Below are 18,331 nucleotides of genomic sequence, written 5' to 3'. Positions count from 1 at the left end.
CAAGCAACATTGCCGTACAAGTAGCACAGCATATGAAAGCACATTGCACAATCATGTGAAAGAAGGCTAGTACTGACCTCTCATGACGCGGAATTCAAACAACTCACAAGAAGATCTGAATCAAATTTGCCAACACGGATAGGAAGTAAGATCTCCTCTTGTGCAGTTCCACTGAGATCAAGCAATCAAGCAAAATTGTTGGTGTGACATGTTGGTTGAACTGCACAAAACACTCTTAAAACAAATGTTCTTTGTGCAGTGTCACAAAAGGTCACAATACCAATGAGGTGAAGTAGATAACCCGTTTACACAGAGGTGCAAAGGAAACAAAAAGTGGTCAATAATGGTGGATGACATAGAAGCCAATAAAAAGAAGCATCTAACTTATCTAAATGGTAAAGAAAGCAAGACAGTAGCATTTCTCAAATGGTGGCATTGATTCATATTAACAGAGGGTGTTTGTTTACAGGGAGTTTTTGGTGTAGGGACTAAAAAAAGTCCCTTTCAGTCCCATCTAAACCAAACAAGAGGGACTTTTAGACTAGCCTCAGTGGAGAGTAACATACACATATCCCTAGGCTATGTTATTACCTTCATAGTGGGTACTAACTTAGGTGTGGTGTCATGCAAAGCTTCATTTATTAGGTTATAGACTCATATCGCATTGGGAGATGTGATTTTACAGCAACTAGCTAAGTTACTAGAACTACCTCTCTCTTCATAGACAAATTTGCTGAGTTGGACTCGAAGTTACTGCTGAAGTTACTCCCACTGTGGCTAGTCTTAGGGACTAAATGTGGGCATTTGGGACTCAAAAAAGAAGACCCCGAGGGAGAGACTTTTTGCGACTTTTTACAACAGTTGCCCCTGCCCTGCATCGCACCTTATCTCTATTAGTTCATTACTAGGGGTAACATGGTCTTTTAGCATGTCATTTAATAACCTCTAGTCCATGTATGGTCCTTGGAACCAAGCAGGTAGGGACTAGGGACTTTTTAGTTGGGACTAAAAAAGTCCTATGACTTTTTACCAAACATGGCCTTAGATTAACAACAGCTAAAGAGTTGCACGGGACAATGGACTCACCATCACCATGTGCATCTACCGATGTATGAAGGGGTGATGCACAGTCCGTTGCAACAAAGAACAAACAACCGAGGAGCATATCTGTTTTGGTCCTAGTTATGTTATCATTAGACACCTTTCCCTATATGAGTGTAGCAAATCTAGTCCTGCTCAAACTCTATAGCCTTGTCCCCCTAAACAAAAAGATCATTTCGTTATAGATTTAAGTACTGTGTTTGTCATTGTTTTCCCTTTTTGACCAACGTAGGTGCTGGATAGCCAGTATGTACTAGTACTCCCCCCTTCCTTTCCTCTTTGAACCACGTCCTAGATTCATTCTATACAAGTTTCCCCACTACTTTCCCCCCTTCCTTTCCTCTTTTAATCACGTCCTAGATTCATACTATACAACTTTCCCCACTACTTTCCCCCCTTCCTTTCCATTTTGAACCACGTCCTAGATTCATGCTATACAACTTTCCCCACTACTTCCGCCCATTCCTTTCCTCTTTGAACCATGCCCTAGATTCATGCTATACGACTTTCCCCACTACTTTCCTGTTTGATCCAACACCTAGATTCGAGTGCAGAAGTAGAAAAAGCCCACATGCAGCTAGATCAATGCATGTGGAATAAGTAAATTATACCTTATGGTTCTTGGGGTGTGGTTTGGTGGGCGACCGGAGGCTGTTCTGCCCACACTATGTACGACACCGAGGAAGAAGGGGTCAGAGGCCCTCCCCTGCCCACGAGATCACGAGATCATGGTTGTGGTTTGGGAGCGACCAAAGTGGGCACAGAGGAAAGGTAGGTCTTCAAATCTTGTAGCGTAGCCTCTGCCTCCGTGGTCCACTCCAAAGGTCCTACCTTCTTCTAGATTTTGAACAACGACAAGGCGCACTCGACACACTTTGAAATGAATCTGCTAAGCGCAGCAACACATTCAGTCAAACTCCTCACGTCCTTAACTGTCTTCGGTGCTTGAATCTGCTTGATAGCCTTGATCTTATCGGGGTTGGCCTCTATCCCCCGATGGGACACAAAGAAGCAAAGTAGCTTGCCAGAAGGAATGCCAAACACACACTTCTCGGGGTTCAGCTTCAAGTTGATCTTTCCCAGATTAGCAAATGGTTCTTCCAAATCCTGAATCAGGGTTGATCTATCCTTGGTCTTGACCACAATATCATCCACGTAGGCTTCAAAGTTTCTATGTAGCTGGGGATCAAAGCCACTCTGGACTGCTCTTGCAAAAGTGGATTCGGTGCTCTTCAACTCGAAGGCATTCGTACAAAACAATACGCGCCACATGGGGTTATGAACGCAGCCTTCTCCTCGTCTTCCTTGGACATAAAGATCTGGTGGTATCCAGAGTATGCATCCAAGAAGGAAAGCAGGTCACACCCGGAGAAATAGGTCCTTCGTGCATGCCTTGTTCAGATCCATAAAATCAATGCAAAGCCTCCATTTCCCATTAGCCTTGCGTACCACCACAGGATTTGCTAACCACGTTGGATGCAGTACTTCTCTGACCAAACTAGCTGCTGCTTCAAAGCTTGCTTCTAGACCTTCTGCTTGACGGGTCGGCCATGTGGGCAGACAGCAAGGTGGTGCTTGATTACCTCCTTGGGAACACCGGGGATATCAGATGGTTGCCAAGCAAACAGATCGATATTCTCCCGCAGGAAGGCAATGAGCGCACTTTCCTATCTGTCATCGAGGGTTGCACTAATAGTGAAGGTACTATGAGCACCAGCCAGCCTTGCCGGTACCTTTTTCACGGCGGGCGTAGCAGCCTTGGATATGTTGCTATTGGAATTCTCCGGCAAGTCATCAATATGTGTAGTGTACTTCGAAGAGGTACGTTTCCTGGATTCCTTGTTGGGATTGTTCTTTCCTTTCTTTATTTGGCGGGAATAGTGGCTTCAGCGGCCTCTGCTGCGACTGCTTCCCGGTATATCTTGTCCACGCAAATGATTGCGTCCTTCTCATCTTATGGAATGGAAATGATGCCTATCGGCCCTGCATCTTTGAGGTGTTGTAGGCATAGTGGGATGCCGCCATAAATTTGCCTAGAGCTGGGTGGCCAAGGATTCCATTGTATAGCATGGGGAGGTCGACCACATCAAACACGATCTTCTCAGTTTGGTAGTTCAACTCTCCCCCGAATGTCACCGGTAGCGTGATATACCCCTTAGGACAACTCTTACTGGGGTTGATCCCTTGAAACGTGCCAGTAACCTTAAGCTCTTCCTCTGCTATCTAAAGCTTGCTGATGACCTTTGGAGAAATCATATTCCACCCGGCCCCGCCATCAACCAACATCTTTGTGACTTTGAGGATGCGGATTATTGGTGAGACCAACAACGGCAAGCGCCCTACCGCGGTGGTGCAGTCAGGGTGATCCTCCTTGTCAAAGATGATGGGCATGTGGGACCACTTGAGTGGCTTCCGAGAATCTGCCACTGGCTCCACGACATTGACTTCATGCGCCCACCATTTTAAGTTGGCGGTGAGAGGAGTGCAGTGATGCACCCCCATCAATGCATAGGGCATCAGTGGCTTTTTGGAACTCCTGCTCGCTGGTTTCCTCTTCATCTCCTCCATCACTCTCATCATTGCAATCCTTATTCTGACGGCCTCTAGCGGGTTTCCCTTGATTTTGAGGAGCCTTGCCGGGGCGGCTTTCTCAGCCGCCTCGGCCCTTTCTGCCAGCGCCACCTTGAACTTTATCCTTATCATGCTTCTAATATTCATCCCTCTACTTCTTGACGAGCTGCTCAAGATGATGACACTCTAGGAGATCGTGGCCCTTTGTCCGATATATCTTGCATTGCAGGCCATCACCTTTCCCAGCCTTCTCGGCAACCATGGCTTCCCAACAATCAGTGCACGTGTCAACTTCCTTGCTATGAACTTCGGTCTTGGCCTTCTTGCCGGTACTAGGTGTTCCCGTCCCCTCAACTTTCATCACTGCCTTATCCTTGCACCTTTTGCCGTGCTTCTTGTTGTTCTTCTTCTGATAGGTGGCCTTGTCATCATCCTTTGAGTCAATGTCGACGCCATCCTCTTCACGGGGGAGCCGCCTCCCCTCCTCCACCCGAGCACACTTATCCACTAGAGTGTATAGCTCCTTCACAGTCTTGGGCAACCGAACGTTCATCTTGGAATGTATCCGACGATTGCACATGCTGGACTGGAACGCATCTATCACAGATGCCGGGTGGATGTCTGGAATGTTCCTATGTACTCGGCTGAACCTCTGCGTGGGAAACCATGGCCACCTATGGGGTCATCAGCCCCTTGTGGTTCGACAGGGGGGATGAGCACATTGCACAAAGAGCGAAGAAATGTAGCGCAGCACGACAGAGATCACACGGGTAGTTTTACCAAGGTTCGGGCTGCCGCGAGGCGTGAAACCCTACTCCTGCTTTGGTGGATTGACGGTGGATTGTGGTGGAAACACAGTGCTCTAGCCCGGCAGGGTTGCCTCAGGGCAAGGGCAGCTACACGCATATGAGTGTACAAGGGTCCGATTCCTTTCTGTGGTTGGCACGGGCCTCCTTTTATAGATCAAGGGGTCACGACAATGGCAAATCAGTCATTTTGGACCAATTAGATAGCAAACACTGCTATCATACCTAATTCTCCAGACAGGGCAGAGCGCATTAAATGCGCCGCTTAGTGTCACATCATGGCATGCCCAGGAAAACCTTGTCGGGCTGTTCTGCCACCTTCTTGTCTCTCTGCTTGACACATCTCTAGACGGGTGTCATTTGGAGGTGATTTCCGTAGGAAGTGGCTACCATGTGGCAAAAAACAGCCACTTAGTCACTTGGGGGCTTCACACCGCACCGGTCGATGATTTGCGTCGCTTGTGAGGTGGAGTGGTGAAGCCTTGGCGGGGTAGTTTGCCTTCGTAGGGCCCGGCAAGCCTACCTTGATGGTCTTGAGGCTTGTCTGTCGGGCAACCTCATCCTCGCCAGTCTCGCATGTCCGGCAAGTGAGGCTTTCCCTTGGTGATATCTTGCTTCCATCGGCTTGACTTGGCCCTTGATCCGCCCTCTGATCCATCAAAGAGTTGATCTCTTCTCCTTGGTCTGGTCATGGATGTTGCAAACTTGCTCTTAGGCCTATGCAAGGTCTGGGCAACAGACCCAGGGTTTGTTGCACCGACACTATCTAATCATCATGTAATGACCCTTTTGCCACTGTGGTAACCCCTTGAGGTACAAAAGGAGGACCATGGCAACCTTTACGAGGGTTCGCACCCATTGTAACCTCAAGCATACATGCCCGTGCAGCTACATTCTCCTTGTACCTTGCCAGGGAGAGCGCTCCGTGCATCCCCCCAACACACACACATCCAATACATCCAAGCAGGAGTAGGGTTTTATGCTTTGCAGCGGCCCGAACCTGGGTAAATCCCGATGCGCCTCTTGTTGTTCTTGCTCTTTGCATTGAGTCCACCACCTTGCCGAACTAGAAGGGGCAACATTGTTTCTATAGCATCGGTGTGAACCATGACAACAGGCGGCACATCGATTTCCTCTAGTATTTCATCATCATCACCACACATGGTACCCAAGAAGAAGGGATCCATGGCTGCTAAGCCTTCCACTTCAAAACTCCCATTGCACTCATTTGCAAGGGGCACAGGCGGCGCGGTCGCTGCGATGGTGTGTACAGTACGATGGGCACGACTAGTGCAAGCGGCGTGGTCGCTGTGCCCACCGCAACAGGAGTGGACAGTAGGGACACCGGAGGCAAACGTCTACTTTAGCACTCCAGCAAAAGCAACGATCATGGCGTGGGAGACGCGGGTACTCAACCCCCACCTCCTCAATGCACTGGAGAGCGCAGCCAGTAGACCAATGCCATTAGGTTCGGCACGAGCTGCGACCTTCCCATTGCAACGACAACAACAACGGTGAGGGGAGCAACGTAAGGATCCACACCATGTTCATCGAGAGATGGGCTCAATGTAATTCCAAGCAGTGCCGTGGTACCTCCACACCAACGCCTGCATGGCAAGGCACCCATCGATCAAGCCCAAGATCTACAGATGTCACCCGTGTCGTCCTAACTTGCCGCCATCCCCGTAGTTGGCCGACAAGATCGCAACGGCGCTCCTACTTGCTCTTCCAGGAGTCGAGTGACGTCGCGATCTCCACGTTCCATCATGATGTCAACAACAATGGAGGCGATGGTGCAGGGCTAGATGCTACTGGATTTACCTCCAGTAGCTGACAAGATAGATGAGTGGAGAGCCACCATCCGAAGTTTGATTCAGTTTGCTGATGCAAAAAGATCCCAATTGGCGGAAACCTCTCGGTGCCCGCCGACTGTGCCAGTGGCTCAAACTGACGGCCGTGTGGCAGTCGGTGCACCCATTGTGCAATCACCTCTTCAGAAACAACCTCAGCAGCAACGCCGACACTCGCAGCAAACTCAACGTGATGCATAGCCAGATGATATGTCAATTTCTTTCTCTCAAATTAATTTAAGTGAAGTAAGAGAGAAATTCTTCAAAATTTTACTAACTCTCAAATAAATCTACGTGAAGCAAGAGAGCATTTCTTCAAAATTACTAAGCACACCGTGCTCAAAAAGATATAAGTGAAGCACTAGAGCAAGTCCATAGCTCACAAAAGATTTAAGTGAAGCAAAGAGAGCAATTCTAACAAGTCATAATATAATTTTGGCTCTCTCAAATAGGTGTGTCCAGCAAGGGATCAAGACTTAAAACACAAAATAAAATAAGCAAAGAGTCATATCATACAATATGCTCCAAGCAAAACACATAGTATGTGACGAATAAAAATATAGCTTCGAGTAAAATAACGATGGTCGTTAGAATAAAGAGGGGATGCCACTCGGGGGCATCCCCAAGCTTAGTTGGTTGCTCCTTTTTGGATAATAGCTCGGGATGCCGGGGCATCCCCAAGCTTAGGCTCTTCTACTCCTTATTCCTTCATCCATCGTAAGATAACCCAAAACTTGAAAACTTCAATCACACAAAACTCAACAAAACCAATTCATATTTTGTTCTTGCATTATATCTACTGTATTCCAACTTTTCCATGGCAAACAACTTATCAAAGAAAACCATAGAGCCATCAAAATAAGCACACAACACAAAGAAAACAGAACAATGTGTAGCAATCTGACTATTTCGAATACTTCTGTCACTCTAAAAATTCTGAAAAATTAGGACGACCTGAGCAATTTGTATATTGATCTACTGTAGAAGGAATCTGTATTTTATCGCTCAGTGGTAAGAAATGAGAATTATTTTCTTAGCGCAAAAGTTTCTGTTCTTTCAGCAAGATCAAGCAACTATCACCCAAGAAGATCCTAAAGGCATTACTTGGCACAAACACTAATTAAAACATAAAAACACAATCATAATAGTAGCATAATTGTGCTAACACTCAAAAACAGGAAGCAAAAAGCAAAAATAAATTTTATTCATTGGGTTGCCTCCCAACAAGCGCTATAGTTTTACGCCCTTAGCTAGGCATAAAGCAAGGATCTAAGTTTTGTCATCCTTCTTCTTAACCTTCTTAGAGGTGTTTTCATCATGGGGTTTTGTAAACACAACATAAAACATATTATCCATAGAAACCTTAGTGTTCCTAAGTTGACGTTCATCATAATCTTTTTGATTCCCTGCAACAATCCAAGAGTAATATTGATTAACATTATTGAAAACTTGTTGGACTATATCTAAAACAGGGACTCCCTTTTTAAGATTCTCATCAAAGATTTTATTATCCCCAACCAAATGTCTTAAAGCATAGTCACTATTGAAGAATTTCATCTATCATAGTTTTTTCATGATTCATACCATAAAAATCAAAGAATTCCCTAGCTTCCCATATTATGTAATCAAACTCGTTCATAAGGACAATGGTGGCCAACTTTTTGGCCCTAGGATTCTTTATGACGGGAAGATCAAAAAACAATCTTTGCAAAGTAGGATGGGTACGGATAAATTTACTTTCAAGTTTCAGAACTAGTGCTGAAATAGCATCCGCATAAGATCTAGTAGTTTTAAGTATAGGAGCATCATCAAGACTTAGATTCCCAACACAATTGAAAAATTCTTGGATACGTTCTTTTCCCATAACGTTCCCTTGCCCCAAAATAAAAGTTTTAGCATCCATATTGCCCGTACATCCAATATTAGGAGTTAGGTCATCATCTACTGGTGCCTTACCAAAATCACTCATGATTGCAAGCAAAGGATAGATCTGACAAAAAACGGCAAACAGAAAAGAGAGGCGAATAAAATGGCAAATTTTTGAAGTGGGGAGAGGAAAACAAGAGGCGAATGGCAAATAATGTAAATTGCAAGGAGATGAGATTTGTGATTAGGAACCTGGTGTATGTTGAAGATCCTCCCCGACAACGGCGCCAAAAATTCGTTTCGATGTCGCTTGAAGCTACGTCGGTATTTCCTCAAAGAGGAAGGGATGATGCAGCACAGCGGCGGTAGGTATTTCCCTCATATGTGAAACCAAGGTTATCGAACCAGTAGGAGAACCAAGCAACACAACATAAACAGCTCCTGCACACAAATAACACCTTCTCGCAACCCGACGTGTTAAAGGGGTTGTCAATCCCTTCCGGGGTACGGCGCCTCAAGATAGGCAAACGAACGTGAGGTAAATTTGTAGTAGATTGATAGATCGAATGCCAAATAAAATAAATAAGAATAAATTGCAGCAAGGTATTTTGTATTTTTGTTTTAATAGATCTGAAAATAAATGCAAAGGAGAAGTAGATCACAAAGGCAAATATATGAGAAAGAGACCCGGGGGCCACAGGTTTCACTAGTGGATTCTCTCGAGAAAAATAGCAAACAGTGGGTGAACAAATTACTGTTGGGCAATAGATAGAACTTCAAATAATCATGATGATATCCAGGCAATGGTCATTACATAGGCATCATGTCCAAGATTAGTAGACCAACTCCTGCCTGCATCTACTAGTATTACTCCACACATCGATCGCTATCCAGCATGCATCTAATGTATTAAGTTCATGGAGAAACGGAGTAATGCAATAAGAACGATGACATGATGTAGACAAGATCTATCTATGTAGAGATAGACCCCATCATTTTATCCTTAGTAGCAACGATACATATGTGTCGGTTCCCCTTCTATCACTGGGATCAAGCACCGTAAGATCAAACCCACTACAAAGCACCTCTTCCCATTGCAACATAAATAGATCAAGATGTCCAAAGAAAACCCAAATATCGGAGAAGTACGTGGCTATAAGCAATCATGCATAAAAAAGATCAAAGAAACTCAAGTACTTTCATGGATATAAAAAGATAGATCTGATCATAAACTCAAACTTCATCGATCCCAACAAACACACCACAAAAGAGTTACATCATATGGATATCCAAGAGACCATTGTATTGAGAATCAAGAGAGGGAGAGAGAGGAAGACATCTAGCTACTAACTACAGACCCGAAGGTCTACAAAGAACTACTCACGCATCATCGGAGAGGCACTAATGGAGGTGGTGAACCCCATCCGAGATGGTGTCCATATTGGTTCTAGTGGTTCTGGACTCTACGGTGGCTGGATCAATATTTCATCGACTCCCCTAGGGTTTTGGGAATATTGGGGTATTTATAGAGCAAAGAGGCGGTCCGGGGGGCACCCGAGGTGGGCACAACCCACCATGGCGCGCTTGGGCCTCCTGGCTCGCCCTGGTGGGTTCTGCTCTCCTCGAAGCACCCCCCATGCGCAGCCAAGGCCCATTATGTTCCTTCTGGTCCCAAAAAATCTCCGTAAAGTTTCGTTGCGTTTGGACTCTGTTTGATATTGATTTCCTGTGATGTAAAAAACATGCAGAAAACAGCAACTGGCACTATGTCAATAGGTTAGTACCAAAAAATGATATAAAATGATTATAAAACATCTAAGATTGATAATATAACCCATGGAAAAAACAAAAATTATAGATACGTTAGAGACGTATCACCGGCTCCTTGGCGGGTGGTGGAGCTCTACGATGAACTCAAGCGCGGTGTCCCCCATGTGGCCTTCCTCCAGGGGCATGGCCGCGGGATGTGGAACCACCAACGCCACGACTCGGCCTACTCGACCACGACCACCATGATGACCGCGACCTCTTCCTGTGGCCCCACCTGGCGCACTAGAACCGTCCTCTATGGCCGCGTTCAAAGTGGAAACATGGTTACGAGGAGAAGCTCTCGCTGCCATAGCGGAAGCATGAGCATGACCCCTTCCTCTCACCATGAAGAAAGAAGATTGATGGAGAACAAAGGAGAGGGAGATGGATGAGCATCGCCTCACACACCCCCCTCCTTTTATAGGGGTGGGTGCGGGGGCTGGCTCTCCACTACCTTAGGGCAATTGCCCCACTCCACCAATCGCATGCCCTACACTTCTGGCGGGCAGTTAACTCCATCAGCCGTCCAGCCTTACCAATCAGGTGTTCTGGCTCCTCTAATCAAGACACTGCCACTAGAGCCACCCTTCTGTACCAATCCCACACCCCGCGCCTAATCCGCGTCATGGGGGGGAGTTGCAGTAAAGTGCCACCTCACCGAGCAGATATTCACCCATCAGTGAGGTGTCGAGCCCATAGATGGTTTGGTGGGGCTTGTCGGGCACGTGGCAGCCCGCTGGAAGAGGAATTACCTTTATCAACACTGGTCCAAATGGCGTGTCAACATAATAGAGACGCGGTTGGGCAGGTGATGTAGCAGTCTTGCGAGGATCCATCCACCTCGTGACACATAGTGATGCATTTAATGCATTTTGTCCTAACTAGCAGAGTTAGGTATGATAGTTCAGTTTCTATAAAAGGAGGACCACGGAAACTAGCATAGGAAATGTGTGCGAGCATGGACATAGTTTCCATTTCCAAAGCGTGTGTGATGTCAGACAATATCACAAATGGTGCGAGTAAACAAAATGTTTGTGATAGTCACCTTATCATACATGCTTTACAGTCATGAACTGTTTCTGATGTGGTATGCACCGCAAGCGTTGCTCCACATAATAGCGTGTGCAATAGTTGTCCTGTACGACACTGTTACGACCGGTCCGACGTTTCGTAATCCTATCCTGCACTCGTATGATGATTATCTAATCTTCTTAATTAGTTATCGCATATGGTTCGGGAGAAGTGAATGTGTGTGATTGTCTGCTTATCATACACATTCTATAATGATGAACTGTTTGTGATGGTGTGCACATCATAATTGTAACACCACAGAATACAGACTGTGATTTTCATGCAAGCACAAATGAGTAGCAAGGCTGGGGTGTGTGGGATATTCGAGATATCACAAACAGTTATCTGAAGGCTCGCGTTTGGGATAGATGCACGCATCGCATATGCTTAGTTATTCAAAATGCATGCATTCCTAGTACCTATCCCCAACGGTTTCTAGGTCGTGTGGGGAGGACCCCCCTGTCGCACACGCTAACAAGGCGATGGTTTAAAATGTCGTCGTGGAAAGTGGTTAAAAACTGTTTATATAGCAGCTCGTTGTACCAGTGTGTGAATGATATGCGCGAAGACGCTGTTGAAATAAACACATTGTCGGTTGAGATAACTGATTTGGATAATCAGAAGAAAATGGTCTCATCAAAGTTTGTCATTCGTGAGCTCGAAAATTCCTACAAGGATGTTATTTATATCAGGACTGTGCTTCATCATCGGCGATTGGGATTCCACTCGGAGCTAGATACAATCGGCCGAAAGATCTGTGATGAGCATCAGGCTCACGTGAGTGGCTACAATGACCTGGTAAAGGGTCACATTGATACTGTAGCTCAAGAAAAGAAAAAGAAGCATAAGGAAACTTCCCGCAAGCCTGTGGCCACTGCTCATGAAGAGATTCCGCCTATTCCGACTCCTCCTACGAAAGAAATGACTCCTGAACTTGTCATTTGCTCGAAACACCCTATTCAGGCGTTCAAAGCTTAACTCTTTCCAAGGCTAACTGAAACAGTGCATGTGTCTTCTGAAGACTTTGCTCCCGAGGACGGTGAACTTGTTCCTTCTGAAGACTTTGCTCCACCTCCTCCTATAGCCACAATTCTTTCGGGACCACTGGTGGTCAAACAACAACAACCCTCTCAAACTGAGGCTGAGAAAAATCAAGCACCACTGTCTAAAAAAGAATGAGTTCCTATAGTTTCTGCCCCCTCACTCCTCAAATTGTCAACTCATTCACATGCTTGTTCTAATGACCCTAGTCTATCAGCTCGTCGATCTTCTTCTGGTCGTCATCCTGACTCCGTTGTTTATGGTGATGAGTTTTTGTCTCCCGAAGAAGGACTCAAGTTTACATATCCTTGAGAAGAATTGCCTGTATTTTTGGTTGGTGTTGGGGCTAAAGGCCCTTTGTTGAACAGGAACAGTCACCCCAAGTTCTTTCAAAATAGTCCCTGGACTAGATGGTCCTCGCACTTCTGATTCACCTAGTTTCTGGACCAAGGAACATGCTATCTATTACTCTCGGGTGCTATATGAAAGAAAGAAGATTTTCCCTTGAATTTCCCAATATACTGGCAATGTGAAACATTGGCTACTTCAACCAATTGCTTCTTGACATGGATGATATCTGCCTCACCAAGGTGTTTGAATTTAAACATCCCTGGAACAAAGAGATTGTTCTTCAGTTCTATGCCACATTGTACATATCTGGTGATGAGAATGATAGCTCCAAAATGGATGACTAAAGGCAAAAGGATCAAGTGCACCTCTACTGATTTTACCTCGCACTTCCATTTCCATCACTTTGAACATGGCACAAATGAAATTTGAATGCACTACATTGATGTTATCTTCAATGAAGATTTCAAGTGCACTGCGGACAAAGAAAAGATCCGGGATTATTCTGGTCCTCCACTACCCGAGGACTTAACCTAGAATCACACGTTGTACCATTTGCTCACCTATGCCATCTTCCCACTAGCTGGCATGAATGGGGGCATATCCATTTCTGATATCACTCTAAATACAATTTATTCTATCTCCGAGCAATGTGCTTTTGATGTTGAAGACTTGTTTCTCCGCATTCTGAAAGATGCTGCCAGTTTCGACTCACTGTGAAAGTATTTGCTCCTTGGATCAGAAGGTGATTGACCCTGCTATAAAGACTGTGTATCTTTCCAAGGCTAGAGACAAATGCTTCATTCCATAAGTGCATAACACTATGAAATCCATGGTAGATTTTTCCTCAAGAAAACCATCGTCACCTCCTAAAGATTATCATCAAGCTTTTGATGATGCACGACTTCCTCAGCACATGCGGATGCCAATCTCTCTACCACCGTCGCAATTGGAGATCAGCATGCATATGCAACAGTTGATTCTGCAGCACTCCTGATGATCAGCATGAAAAAGAACATCTTGCACATGAGACCAATCTCGTCAACAGCCGCACCATGCTCATTCAACTCATAGCCAATGAAAATAAGAAATTCCTCTCGAAGTTGGTTCGCAAGTTCTTCACTAAAAACAACTGCTCCATGTGATCCTTAAAGAGCTATATGATTATATTGATCAAGACATTAGTATGGATGTTCTCTAGGCGCGCAGCACTCCGCCTTTTCCTGCTCGAGTGCCCCCCACCGATGGTCTTCATTTGCAAATCTGCAAATTGCTCAAGGAATCTGAAGCCACCTCTCCTCCAATCAAAGGAAATATCCTATCTTCTGCTCTTCCAAAGGCTGATCTTACTGCGCGAAGCACATCAGCCAACAACCAGTCATCATGCCCAAAGACAATCGTGTTGCTACTGCTGAAGGAACTCCAGTTACTTCCGAAGACAAACTTTATTTGGACAACTATATTGGTGATGCCTTGGAGTGATCGTTTTCTTTGCTTTCTACCTCATGCTATTCGTTACCTTTTTTCCACTTGTTGACAAAAGGGGGGAGAATTACATCGAGTTCTGTAGATTTGCTTTCAGATGTTCCTTTGAATTGTCTTTTCTCTTAAGTTTGCAACAATTGTTTCTGCTTATTTGTATCATGTTGTAACACTCTTAGTAACTCCCATGTTGTGTTGTTAATAACCCCCTATAATGAATATACTCTCGAAGTATCTGTTTTGTAGGTGGTTATTTATTAAAAGTTATGAATGATTGCACATTTACCATCAATGGATCTTATCCTACCTGAGCAAATCATTATCTCGAATGAATGAAATTTCCTCCATAACTTATCCTATTGCAGAATTGTCTGATCTAATACCAGAATTCCTGCACACACTCAGGGGGAGCATATTTCATCCTCGAGAACAGTAACATTTTATCACTCTCACCATGTTCTTTATCGCATATCTTGCTCCCTTTGATGATTATTTATTGTTTCAACAATCATTCAAAAAGGGGAAGATTGTTGTTTCAATAATTTGCCTCCTTATGTTTTGATGATTATTGACATAAATAGTAAGAGTCTAATGTGTTTGCTTGTGCACACAGAGTAAAAAATCCATGAAGTCATGATGAGTTTGCAATAATCTCCGAAGAATATACCCTGTGTAGTAGCGAGCACTACTCACAAAGATTATGCTATGAAGAGTGACCCCTAAAATTGTAGACACAAAGCAATCCGTTCAGTGGGTTCCGAAGAATATGACTGCAGTCGAAGGAAGTCAAAGATGAAGTGAATACGTAGTATTTGTTTCGTTTTTCCTCTTCTCTTTCATTACGTCATAGGACCACTATACTATTAAGAGGAGTATAGCGTTCGAAGCTTAATTTCTCTGATGCTAAACTCAAACCTATGAAAGTTGTGAGAGAAATCTCTTTGTCTTCAAAGAAAATACTGGCTAGCAAGAGACTGTGATCTTGTTCACTGCAAGAGATTTGACTCTGACTGAAGACTTAGCATTACTTGGTCCTCAAGTAATGTTATTGTTGCTTCAAAAATCTGACTGTTGAAAATTTTCTCAAAGTGCTTAGTGATATTGTTCCAAAATCCTCAACCACTTTCTCTATTCAAATATGTCCAAACCCTACATTCCAACTCGACCCCACCGAAACTTCCTATCCGGAGCCACCGAGTTCATCTAGACTTAGCCACTACCAAAACTCTAGCAAATCGGATCCACCGATATGGATCTCGGTCCCACCGAGATGGCCTTGCCAACTCTCTGTTGCTTGTTGCAATTGTTTTTGTCCCATCGAGAATTGCAACCGGTCCCACCGAGATGGCTTGACCAACTCTCTGTTGCCTTATTTTCTTACTTTGGTCCCATCGAGATGATGCAATCGGTGCCACCGAGATGAATTTTGCCTTAAGACCTTGCACACCAGTCCCTCTAAGTTGTTCCCATCGGTCCCACCGAGATTCCTAACATTCACATTTTTACACAGGTTGGTGCCACCGAGATTTCTGATCGATGCCACCGAGTTGGGTTAGAATTGTGTAATGGTTGGATTTTGTGTGGATGCTATATATACCCCTCCACCCCTTCTTCCTCATTTAGGATAGTCATCAGAACATGCCTACACTTCCACCATTCATTATCTAAGAGAGAACCGCCTACTCATGTGTTGAGATCAAGAGTTTCCATTCCTACCATTTGAACCTTGATTTCTAGCCTTCCCCAAGTTGCTTTCCACTCAAATCCTTCTTCCACCATAGATAAAACCGTGAGAGAGAGTTGAGTGTTGGGGAGACTATCCATTGAAGCACAAGAGCAAGGAGTTCATCATCAACACATGTTCTATTGCGTTTTGGAGAGTGGTGTCTCCTAGATTGGTTAGGTGTCGCTTGGGAGACTCCAACATGATGTGTTCTTGAACCGAGAAGTTTTAAGGGAAAGGAGATCGCCTACTTCGTGAAGATCTACCCAACTGAGGCAAGTCCTTCATGGGATATGGCCATGGTGGGTTAGACAAGGTTGCTTCTTCGTGGACCCTTTGTGGGTGGAGCCCTCTATGGACTCACGCAATTGTGACCCTTCATGGGTTGAAGTCTCCATCAACCTGGATGTACGATAGCACCACCTATTGGAACCACACCAAAAGTTTTTGTGTCCCCATTGTATTTGCCTTCTCCAACCCCTTCCCTTTACTTACATGTGCTATGTCTTACATTACGCCGCTATATTCTTAGACTTACATGTGTAGGGTGGTAGTTGACTTGTCATAATTGCTAAAATCTGCCTACAACTAAGATTGGGGAAAGGTTAGGTTTTATTTCGTCAAGTAGTCTAATCACCCGCTCTATAGACATACTTTCGATCCTACAAGTGGTATCAGAGCTTTGGTCTCCGTAATCCTTGATTTCCATTGCTTTGGTGATCATATCCTTAGTTTCAAATCCTAGGAGAGAATGGCGTCTAGTGAGGATAACTATCAGCGTAGAGGTCCTTACTTTGATGGTACAAATTTTGCTAGTTGGAAGCATAAGATGAAAATGCATATTCTTGGTCATAACCCCGCTGTTTAGGCTGTTGGTCATATTGGTTTGCAAGGTGATTTCTTTGAGTATGGTAGAGAACTAGATCATGAAGTGACCGCGGAAGAATTGAAGATGTTGCAATAAAATGCTCAAGCTTGTGATATTCTCTTCAATGGATTGTGCCCCAAGGAATTCAACGAAACCAGCCGCCTTGAGGATGTAAAGGAAATTTGGGATGCTTTGGTAGATATGCACGAAGGTACCGACAACGTCAAGGAATCCAAGTTGGATGTCCTTCAAAGTCAACTTGACAAGTTCAAGATGAAGGATGGTGAAGAAGTCGCTGAAATGGACTCTAGGCTTGCTCTCATCACAAATGAGATTGCTAGCTTTGGAAGTGAAGAGATGACCATGAAGATCATCATCAAGAATATCCTTAGAGCGTTGGACGGAAAATATGATACCGTGTGCACATTGATCCAAATGATGCCCAATTACATAGATCTCAAGCCCACGACAGTTATTGGAAGAATTGTTGCTCATGAGATGTCACTCAAGGATAAGGAAGAGCTCCACAACAAGTCGCACACAAAGCTTCAAGTGATGATCCTACAACATCAAGCGACAAGCTGGTCTCCAATGAAGAATTGATCTTACTGGTGAAAACCTTGAACAACTTCTACAAGTGTAGAAGCAAAGATAGAAGTTCCAAGTCAAGGTCCTACAATGAGAAAAGATCTTCTAGTCGTGATCGTAGTTGCCACAATTGTGGAAGACCCAGACACTATTCCAATGAGTGTATAACTCCCTACAAGAAAAGAGACACTCACTAAAAAGGAGGAGTAGAAGAGATGAATCACCTCATAGAGAAAGAAGGAGTAGAGATGGTCGTTATGAATGAAGACCCTCTCGAAGAAGCAAGGATTCGGAAAGGAAAGAAAAGCCACCAAAAAGCTACACAAAAACAAATACATCAAGCTCATGTTGGTGAGTGGATTTCCGGCTTTGACTCCGACAACTACTCTGCGAGAAGCTATCCCTCCGACTCCGAATATAATCAAGATGAAGGTGTTGCCGGTCTTGTACTACTTTCATACAACTCCCATGACATATTTGATTCACCTAATGAAGGAATTGGAAGATGCTTCATGGCTAAAGGCCCCAAGGTATCACACCCCGAGTATCTTTATTTCAATAATAATGAAGATGATTCGTTAGGTGATGATGATTTTCTTGTTGGTAAAACTAGTGATGTGAGCTATAATGAACTTGCTAGTAATCATGATAGTTGACAATGCTAAGAAGGAGATTGAACGACTAACTAAGTAACTAAAGACTCTCAAGTGAGCTCATGAAACAACTCAAGAGGATCACACAGAGCTCCTAAGAACTCATGAGAAGCTATGCTTTGAGAAGCTAAATTTAGAGCAAGAGCATGAGTTTCTAAAAGCAATCAATAATGATCATCGAAACAAGAGTTCTTATTACATTGCCAAATGTCTCCTCTTGTCTACTTACATGCGACAACTTAAAACTAGTATCAAGAGCAAGAAAGATTCTCCTTCTAGTAGTAACAATAACCATGCTAAATCCAATATTATTGCTTCTATTAATTCCCTTGATTCCAATAATGATTCCTTAGACAAGTTACACTTTAGGAAGAAAATAGCTTATTGAAGGGAATTATAGTGAAAGTTGTCTACAAGAATCTTGCCGAGAGTAAGAAATTCGAGGAAATTGTACGCAAGCAAGGAAGACACCAGAAGAATCAAGGTGTTGGTTCTGAACAAAAGTTCAATGCCAATGGAGTTGAATGGGAAGGATATCAATACCCCAAGACGAA

The sequence above is a fragment of the Triticum urartu genome, chromosome 4, assembly GCF_003073215.2.
Source record: "Triticum urartu cultivar G1812 chromosome 4, Tu2.1, whole genome shotgun sequence".
NCBI classification, from domain to species: Eukaryota; Viridiplantae; Streptophyta; class Magnoliopsida; order Poales; family Poaceae; genus Triticum; species Triticum urartu.
Note: the sequence above shows the minus strand (reverse complement) of the source record.